This window comes from Nannospalax galili, unplaced genomic scaffold, assembly GCF_000622305.1.
Source record: "Nannospalax galili isolate Female #2095 unplaced genomic scaffold, S.galili_v1.0 scaffold717, whole genome shotgun sequence".
NCBI classification, from domain to species: Eukaryota; Metazoa; Chordata; class Mammalia; order Rodentia; family Spalacidae; genus Nannospalax; species Nannospalax galili.
This window is the reverse complement of record NW_008339763.1, coordinates 347,497-357,901: the sequence shown is the minus strand read 5'-3', so window position 1 is coordinate 357,901 and position 10,405 is coordinate 347,497. Positions and strand designations below refer to the sequence as shown.

The following is a 10,405-nucleotide window of genomic DNA, read 5'->3' as shown; positions in this document are numbered from 1 at the left end:
TATGTTGGTGCACGCGGGCTCCTTGAACCAACCAAAATGTATCTTCGGTATTCCCCCCCGCCACCCTTTGTCTAAAACGTATAAAAGGCTCCACTCTCCCTTACTCTGGGCTCTCAGCATGGATCTGTTGAGTTGGTGAGGTCTGAGAGCCTGAGCTTAAGCCCAAATAAGCCATAAACCTTTGCTTTTGCATTTTGGTGTGTTGGGTCCTCGGTGGTCTTTTTGGGGTCCAGTGGATGGGGTACAACACTAACAGTTGTTAGCTTCCATGTGGGTGCTGGGATTTGAACCCGGGTCTTCTGCAAGAACAGTGTTCCTAACCATTGAGCCATCTCTCCAGCCCAGGACTTTGTCTTTTTGAGACAGGGTCTCCCTGTATCTCCATCTGTCCTGGAACTCACTATGTAGACCAGGCTGGCCTTGAATTCACAGAGATCCTCCTGCCTCTGCCTCCTAAGTGCTGGGTTTAAAGGCGTGAGCCATCACGCCCGGCAACTTCGACTTTGTCTTCTTATTCCCTGCTTATTCCCAGGTGGTATCAGGATTAGGCCCTTCCCAAAAGGTGGGGGCATTCCATGGATACTAACTGCTAATTCAAGGGGAAATTAGAAAAGATTCACAGCACCAGATAAACTAGGTATGGTAGCACACGCCCATATTCCAAGCACTTGGGAGACAAAAGGCAAAGGTTAGCATCTACATAGCAAATTCAAGGCCTGATAAGGCTTTACAGTGAGACCCTGTCTCAAACAGAACAAAAAGTATCAGGTGAGGGCCAAGGTGGAAGAGTTACTGCAAGTGAATCAGAGCCTTTTGCTACTGAGATGCTCCCAAATGACTGAGGAGTCACAACTGCAATCCAAGCTCACCCAGTTCACAATTTCCCATTTCCTATGGGAAATGTTCTAAGTCTTCTCTTTCCTGACACATGAACACACATATTCCCACTGAGTTAAATGCAAAGAACAAAGTATGCTATTTTTATTTTTAAAATAAAATTATTTATAATAAATGTGTGTTTTCCCTGCATGTATATAAGTGTACCCATGTTGTGCAATGCCCACAGTTGCCAGAAGAGGGTGTTGGATCCCTGGAAACTGGAGTTATTGATGGTTAGCTGCCATTTGGTCCTGGGAACTGACCCTAGATCCTCTGTAAGAGCAGCTAGTGCTCTTAACCGCTCAGTCATTTCTCCAGTCCCAAAGTATGCTATTTTTAAATGTAAAATGCAAAGTGCCTTTTTTAAAGACAGAATCTTGCTATGTAGCCCTAGTTGGCCTCAAACTCACAGCAGTCCTCTTGCTTCAGCCCTTTGAGTGCTGGGATTACAAGCATGTGCCATCAAACCTGGTAGCTTCAACATTTGAAAAAAAAAAACAAAAACATATTTATGGGGACTGGAGAGATGGCTCAGTGGTTAAGAGTATTGGATGCTCTGGCAGAGAACCTGGATTCAATTCCCTGCACCCACATGGCAGCAAACAACCATCCAAAACTCCAGTTCCAGAGGAATCCGACACCCTCTTTCTGACCACTGTGGGCATTACAGGACATGGGTGCACTTAACATATATGCAGGCAATACACTCATATACATAAAATAAAAACAATAAATATATTTTATGTTGTATGAGTGTTTCACCTGCATGTATGTAAATGCAGCACCCATGCATCAAATGCTTGTGGAGGCCAGAAGAGGGTATTAGATCCTCTGGAATTCAAGTCATGAAAGGTTGTTAGCTACCACATTGGAGCTGGGAACCAGATCCTGGTCCTCTCCAAGAGCAGCCTTGGTTTCAACATTCTTAAAAAGTAAAACAGGAGCTGGAGAGATGGCTCAGCAGTTAAGAGCACTGGGTGCTCTTGCAGAGGACCAAGATTCAGTTCCCAGGGTTACATACATGGTGCCTTACAACCGTAACTCCCTTGCCGGGCGTGGTGGCATACACCTTTAATCCCAGCACTTGGGAGGCAGAGGCAGGCAGATCTTTGTGAGTCTGAGGCCAGCCTCATCTACATAGTGAGTTCCAGGACAGCTGGGGCTACAAGGAGACCCTGTCTCAAAAAAGACAAAACAAAACAAAACAAAACAAAACCCACAGCTGTAACTCCCTTCCAGAGAATCTGACCCCCTTTTCTTGCCTCTGCAGGCACCAAGCACGCATGTGGATGAAACATCCCTTCATATAAAATTTTTTAAAAGCCAAATTTTAAAAATATTTTAAAAAACAGCAATATTAGGGAATTGTTTTTTAAAACCTACACGTTATATACCATAAGACTGAAAATAACTCCAATTAACCATTTTCACTTGTTTCAAGTTTGGCCTGGAATGGAGGATGCTCCATTCCACTGCTCATTCTTTCACATCTGACTCCAGACAGCAGTCTCCAGGGGGCACACTCTGCTTCAGTGACAACATGTCCTAGATAGCATTAGTCTTCAAATTGTGCCCCTCATTCCTAAAAGTGCTTCCATTATGTAAGATCCTTTGTATTTCCATGTGAATTTCTGAACCAGCTTCTTGGTCTTTACAAATGGAGCCTGCAGGGATCCTGACTGTTGCTGGCTGAACCGGAGGGGTGACAAGCCACACCTGACAGCTGAGTCTCTGGTGTTAACATCAAGACCCCTCTTCCCAGGTGGCTAAGCTTGCTTCTTCCAGCAATGTTTTCTAATTTTTAGCAAACAAATTTCACACATATTTAGTTACATGCACCAACACATACTTGTGTACTCCTAAGCTTTTAAATTTTATTTTGCATTTCTTTATTTTCTGTGTGGGGTTGTGTGTGTGGACAGAGGACTACTTGTGGGAGTCAGTTCTCTCTACCTTGTGGGTTCTGGGGATCAAATTTAGGTACTGTCTCATTGGCCCTTTAAAAAAAAAAATGTTTAATGGAGTCTACTATGTTGCCCAAATTATCTTCCTGCCTCAGCCTCCCCAAGTACTAGTAGCTGAAACTATACCACACCTAGCACATATCTTTCTTTTTTCTTTTTCTTAAAGTTCTATGGAATGAACTAGATCTAATTTTTTGCATAGATGATCACATTAACAGAGAAAAAGACAATTTCACTTCTTCCTTCCCAACCTGGTTTCCTTTTTATCCCTTGCCTTATTGCACTACAAGAACCTCCTCAATCATTCAGACTAGAATAAAATAGAATGTTAAGAGTAGATCTGCATAGCCTGTTCCTAACCTTGGCAGAATGCATCTAGTATCCTGCTATTAACAATGTTGCTGTGCCAGGCATGGTGGCCTATGCCTTTAGTCTGAGCCCTTGGGAGGCAGAAGCAGGAAGATCTCTGTGAATTCAAGGCCAGTCTGGTCTACAGAATGTTGCTGTGGGGATGTAGGGGTAATCTGGGCTGTGACACCTGTCACCCCATTGACAGGGTTGATTCAGCTGATCTGGCTGGCTAGGGGGGTGTTCGCTTCTTCCCCCAATGCTCCATGTGCATCCCTCCCAAAGCTGTGAGGCTCAGTCAAAGAGGACGATCTTCCCTGATAGAGGAGGACCAGCGGTCAAGGGTATAAGAATGGCTGCCCTCCCCTCTTAGAACCTCTAAACAAGCTCTCAAGAAACACTGCTGTGGGAGAGGAGAAAGATGGCTGTGGAATGTGGTGAATGCTGGGTAGCCAGCTTCAGGGCCCAGGGCCCTCCAGCACTGATGTATCCAATGGATCATGTGAGGAACCTTATCACACAAGATTAATATTTACCTGACCATAGGTGGTTCTTGACCTCAAAATTCTGAACCCAGAACATGGCAAACAAGAAAATAATGCTGTAACCTGCCTGGCAGCCCACACACACTGATGGGGCCGAACCAAGCCTGTCCTGTCATACACATGCACTGGTGGAGCCACACCAACATGGCCACCCATACGCAATGGCAGGGTCATGTCCAGGCAGAGGTGCACCAGCAGGAGGCCTGTGAGCTAATCACTACAAGTAGCTCACCAAGGTTTGGTTCCCAGCACCCATGTGGTGGGTAACAACGATCTGTAACTCCAGTTCCAGTGGATATGACACCCTCTTCTGACCTCTGAGGGCACTGCATGCACGTGTTGCACCTACATACATGCACACAATACACCCATACACATAAAATAGCAATAAATAAAAAAAAGAGAGAAATCAGATCTCAGATAAATAATGACACTCTTGGGCCCTGGAAAAAGAACAAGTCAAACCCTTAACCAGTAGAAAGAAATCAAGACTACAGCAGAAATTAATGGAATGGAAACAGTCATTGAAACAAAGAACTGTTCCTTGAAAAGATAAGGGGCTGGAGAAATGGCTTAGCAGTTAAACGCACTTAATGCAGTTCCCAGTACTCATAATCAGGTGGCTTAGTAGTTTGCTTTTCAATTGCTGGGACAAAACACTCTGACCAATACCAACTTGGGGAGGAAAGGGCTTATTTTTATCTTACATCTCCCAGGTTACAGTTTATCACTGAGGGAGCGCAAGGTAGGAACTCAGGGCAGGAACCCAGAGGCAGGAGCTGAATGAAGCACAGGCCATGGAGGAACACTGCTTACTGTCTTGCTTCCCTGACCTGTGCTCAGTCTGCTTTCTTTTTTAAAAATTTTATTCAATATTTTTATTTTATGTGTATGTGTGTATTGCCTGCATGTAGGTAAGTGCACCCGTGTCATACAATGCCTGTGGAGGTCAGAAGAGGCTGTGAGATCCTCTGGAACTGGAGTTACAGACAGTTGTTAGCGGCCATGTGGGTGCTGGGATTTCTGCAAGAACAACCAGTGTTCTTAACTGCTGAGCCATCTCTCCAGCCCCATTAGTCTGCTTTCTTATACAAAACAGGACCACCTGTCCAGGGTGGCAGCACAATAAAGATCTTAAAAAAAAAAAAAAAAAAAGATAAACAATGTGAAAGGGAGAAAAGGCCCAAATTCAAAATATTCAAAGTGAAAGGGGAGCCATTATGACAGATAACAACAAAATTCAGAAAGTTAGTTCATTCCTCTAAAATATATATTCCACTAAACTGGAAAATCTAAAAACAAGGGTATGCATTTCGATGTATATAACCTATCAAAATTAAAGTATATAACCTACCAAAATTAAATCAAGATGAATGAAATAATTTTTATTTATTTTAAAAATATTTTATTTTTATTTTATGTGCCTGAGTGCATGGTTGCATGTATGTAACTGCACCCATGTCATGCAATGGCTGCAGAGTTCAGCAAACGGATCCCCTGGAACTGAAGTTACAGATGGTTGTTAACTACCATGTGGGTGCTGGGAACCAAACCCAGGTGCTCTGCAAGAACAGCCAGTGCTCTTAACTGTTGAGCCATCTCTCCAGCCCCTGAATAAAACTATTTAAACAAAACTATAAAGAGCAGTAAGATTGATTGAAGCTGTAAATAAAAATCTCCAAACTTGCTGGGTGTGGTGGCGCACTCCCAGTACTCGGGAGGCAGAGGCAGGTGGATCTCTGTGAGTTCAAGGCCAGCCTGGTCTACATAGTGAGTTCCAGGACAGCTGGGGCTACAGGGAGACCCTGTCTCAAAAAGACCAAAAAAAAAAAAAAAAAAAAAAAAAAAAAAAAAAAAAAAGCCACCAACAAAAACTAGAAACCCATCTTCTTGGTAAACAAAGATGCAAAAATTCTCACCAAAAATACTTAGAAACTGGAAGCCATGTATGGTGGCACACATTTTTAATCCCAGCAGTTGGGAGGCAAAGGCAGATGGATCTCTGAGATGGAGGCCAGTTTGGTCTACACAGCAATCCTATCTCAAAAAGACAAAAAACAAAAAATACTTACAAACTGAATTAAAAACATCAAAAAGATCATTCACTATGATCAAGTTGGTTTTACTGCAGACATGCAGGTATTGTTCAATATACATAAATCAATAAATGGTCTAAATTACATAAATGGTCTCAAGAACAGAAATCACATGGCCATCTTGATAGACGAAGAAAAGGCTTTTGACAAAAATCCGACATATTTTCATAATAAAAATCCTGAAGAAATGGGAATAGAAGGAACATATTATAAAGGCTACATACAACAAACCTTTAGCCAATATTATATTAAATGAGTGAAAACTCAAAGCACTTAAACTAAAATAAAAAAACAAGGGTGTACATTTTTCCTCTCATATTCAATATAGTACTAGAAATATTACTTAGAACAATAAGACAAGAGAAGTAAATAACCTGGTGTACAAATAGGAAAGGGAGGAGTCAAAATATCCTTATTTGCAGATGATATGATTCTATGTATAAGAGACCCTAAAGGCAACCTTCAACAAAGTGGCAAGACACAAAAGTAACATACAAAAATGAGTAGTCTTCCTATATACCAATGACAAACATACTGAGAAAGAAATCAAGGAAACAATCCCATTTATAAAAGTCTAAATTACAACAACTTTGAATAAACCTAACCAAGGAATCAGGAAAGGATGGTGTATTTTAACATTTTTGTATATTGAAATATTGTTTTTCATATTAGATTGATTTGATAAATTGACTTCCAGAAATTTTCTTTTTTTAAAAAAGATTTGTGTATTTATGTGTGCACACACGGGTGGGTGCGCATATCTGCATGCATGAGCAAAGGCCAGAAGAGGGTGTTCGGTGTCCTCTACCATCCACTTACTTCTTTTGAGGCATTCTTTTGTCTCTGAACCTGGGGCTCACATTCTCTCTCCTAGGCTGGAAGTCAGCAAGCCCCGGCCATTCTCCTGACTCCACCCACCTTGGAGTGGGGGTTATACGTGTGTGTGAGACTTCTTATGTGGGTTCTGGGACCTGAACTCCAGCCCTTATGATTGCATTGCAAGTGTTCTTAACCACAGAGCCATGTCTCCAGGCCTCCACCAACAAAATTTCTGTTAAACGAAACACATGATCCTCTGACAAACTTGAACTAGTCATGATGTATCATTATTCTTTTTATGTATTTCCGGATTCGTTTGGCTAAAATTTTGTTAAGAATTTTTACATTGATGCTTATGGTCTATATACTGGTCTGTATATATGATGAAAAAAAGAAACAAAAATAAAATAAAATAAAATAAAATAATCTACAGTGGGAAAGAGAAGTCGAAAGTTCAGTCATGGGAAACTCATCTATGGAGAGAAAGCTCAATTTGGAACTCTAGCTGCAGGCCTCAACCTTCCCAATCAGTACCTGGGATAGTCTGTGAGTACCTGATTTAATGATGCTGCCTTTCTTCCGTTGTTCTTTTACATGGAAGCCTCATTGGGGTACTTGGGGAGGGTACTGTTCTGTCTGGGCTCTATCAAGAACTCCAGCTGACTGCTTCAATGGAGCTTTCTAGTCGATTTGTTGCTTGGCATTTTGAGTACCTGATTTGATTCTCTATCTTGCTAATATTTTACTTTGGTTTGCTATACACTTGAATACTCATTCAAAACAAGTTTAGCTGTCATAGATCACTCTCTGGCCCATACAGAACAAGAACTAAGCACTTAAAACTTTTTAAACACTGTGTGTGTGTGTAGGAATACTTGTAGGAAGTTTGTTCTCTGCTTCTACCATTTGGGTTCTGGGGATTAAACCCAGGTCATCAGGCTTAGCAGTGAACATTTTTTTTCCCACTGAGCCATCTCACCAGCCTTAATGAGCCTTCATGGTTCATGTTTTTCTATGAAGTAACTTACCTACTTCATAAAAGACACATTTATTGGCATCAAGTTGCTTCAAGGCCTCTTTCATGACCCACACTCTGCAGTGACTTCTTGTCTATGATATTGAGAATTATGTTTTTTTACTTTTCCCCCAATCAATCTGGCTAGAAATGGATCAATTTTATTGATCACAAGACAGTTTTAAAAAATTATTTATTTAATAATCACGATTAGAAGAAGCATTTCATTACAGCATTAACATATTCAATAACAATTTCCAGATCAAAGATGCATCTCTTTCAAAATTGGCTATAAATTTTTAGGTTCACAGTTGAATTAATACAGTTATACAATATTGAACTCAGTATAAATCCTATGACATAAAATTGAATGAGGTTTTAACCTTTAAAAAAGATCTCCAAGGGCCAGGTGTGCGGGCACACGCCTTTAATCCCAGCACTCAGGAGGCAGAGGCAGGTGGATCTCAGTGAGTTCAAGGCCAGCCTGGTCTACATAATGAGTTCCAGGACAGCTGGGGCTACAGGGAGACCCTGTCTCAAAAAGACCCAAAGGAAAAAAAAAAAAAATCTCCATTTCATTTTAAAATATACTGTTTCATCAGAAAAACTCATTTTTAATGCTATTAACACTTAGATGTTTGCACATGCATCTCTAATCTCTATGTATCTGATTATTACTAGTCACAGTCGGTTACTTTCTGAGATCTACTTGAGCCATGTGGTGACCTACCAAATCATGGCAACTGTGTTAACTGTCTAGTTGCTGTGAAGACATACCTGACAAAAGCAACTTAGGTTTATTTTGGCTTACAGTTCAATTCAGTTCCAAGGGGCACAGCCTATCATGGCAGGGAAGGTAAGGCTACAGAAAATGTAAACAGCTAGTGACAATGTATTCAGTTGGGAAGCAGAGAGCAATGAATGCTAATGCTCACCTTGCTTTCCAGGTTTTTATTCGGTACAGGACCCCAGTCCATGGACTGGTACTACCCACATCTTGGGTAGTTTTTTCTCACTTGAATTAACGTAATCTAGATAATACCTCACAGACATACCCAGAAATTTGTTTCTATGGTAATTCCAAATCTCAAACTGACAAGATTAATCATTATAGCAACAAAATAAGCAGAAAACACATAGCTACATCCATTGTTATGGTAAAGGAATTACTGTTGTTACCTATTGGAGAATCATAAGACACTTCCCTAAAATTCCAGTCTGATCCAACTGCACCTTATGCTAAATTATATGAGGTTAAAATAAAGTAGCCGGGCTTGGTGGTTGGTGCACGCCTTTAACCCAGCAGAAGCAGGCAGATCTCTATGAGCTCAAGGCCAGCCTGGTCTACATAGCAGTGCCAGGTCAGCTGAGGCTACGGGAAGGCCCTGTCAAATTTTTTAAAAAAAAAATCAAATAAATAAATATAAAAAAATAAAAGAAACTGGGATTGGAGAGATGGCTCAGCAGTTAAGAGTGCTAGAGTGCTTCCTGCTCTTCTAGAGGACCTAAGTCCAGTTTCCAGCACCCACACTGGATGGTTTACAACTGTCTAACTTCAACTCCAAGGGATCTGATGCTCTCTTCTGGCCTTGGTGCACACTCACATACATGTGGCACCCTCCCCCCCATAAATCTTTTTATAAGTCTCCCTGCAGCCCCAGGTGGCCTAGAACTCACTATGTAGACCAGGCTGGCCTTGATCTCACAGAGCTCCACCTACTTCTACCTCCCAAATGCTGGGATTAAAGGCATGTGCCACTATGCCTGGCTACATCTTTTAAATATTTTTATTTATTTATTTTCATTTTCTATGTATGAGTGTATGAGTATACCTGTGTCATGTAGTCCCCGAGGCGGGCAGAAGAGAGCACTGGATTCCCTGGAACTGAAGTTACGGACCCAAGGGTTGCTCTCCACCATGTGGGTGCTGGGATTCAAACTCAGGTCTTCTACAAGAACCATCAGTGCTCTTAACCACTGAACCATCTCTCCAGTCTCCCAGCTACATCTTTTAAAAAGTAAAAACATTAAAAAAATAAAAGTCCTAAGTTGGAGTTAGGTCTTCATAGACTTGACAGACTCGTTGCTCCTTTTCTATTTAGGGTGAACAGATGTTTCTTTTATATCTCCCTAGGAAAATCATGAAACCTATGCTGGTCTTGGTGTATATATACCTAAAAATATTTCTATCCACAGTGATCTCTACCTACATTATGCTACAAAGGAGCTCATTTTGCTGTCTCCAATTCTAATCTATTGTCACACAGATCAATCTAGTGTCCTCATCTCACGTCTCCCACGCTGACTATAAGAAACCTGCCCCCCATCTGCCATTGTTGTGAATGACTACTCAGTCCCAGTGTGCACACATAGCAGCTGACGCACATTTCCATAGGAAATACACTGTCACTTAGGTCCAGGGTTCATGTACTGCAGATTTTGCCATACTTATGACTGTCATTTCATATCTAACTGGAGGCAGAAATGTTCAAATTATGCTGTTAATAAAATTATAGTAAGCAGTTTTGTTTTGTTCAATCTTAGTGATTAAAGCCTAGCTTTTTCATTTCTCTTCATTTTATTCACTTTAGATATTTATCTTTGAATGCATGTCTTTGAGAATTGAGGGCAGTGGATTTATACCTCCATTACTATCAAGTGCCAATTTATTAGTCTTATATTACCAGTGTTTTAAATTATTGCATCCTCTTCTGTAACCAGTTTCAGCTGCTCATTCTC

The 10,405-nt window shown here is 41.1% G+C and overlaps 1 protein-coding gene across 4 annotated transcripts in view; it reads right to left on the bottom strand.

Annotated features, from left to right (window-relative positions):
• The window catches only part of Arhgap39 (Rho GTPase activating protein 39), a 105,920-nt gene that overhangs the window by 47,982 nt on the left and 47,533 nt on the right, over positions 1-10,405 (bottom strand). The gene's annotated exons all lie outside the window — the stretch shown is intronic.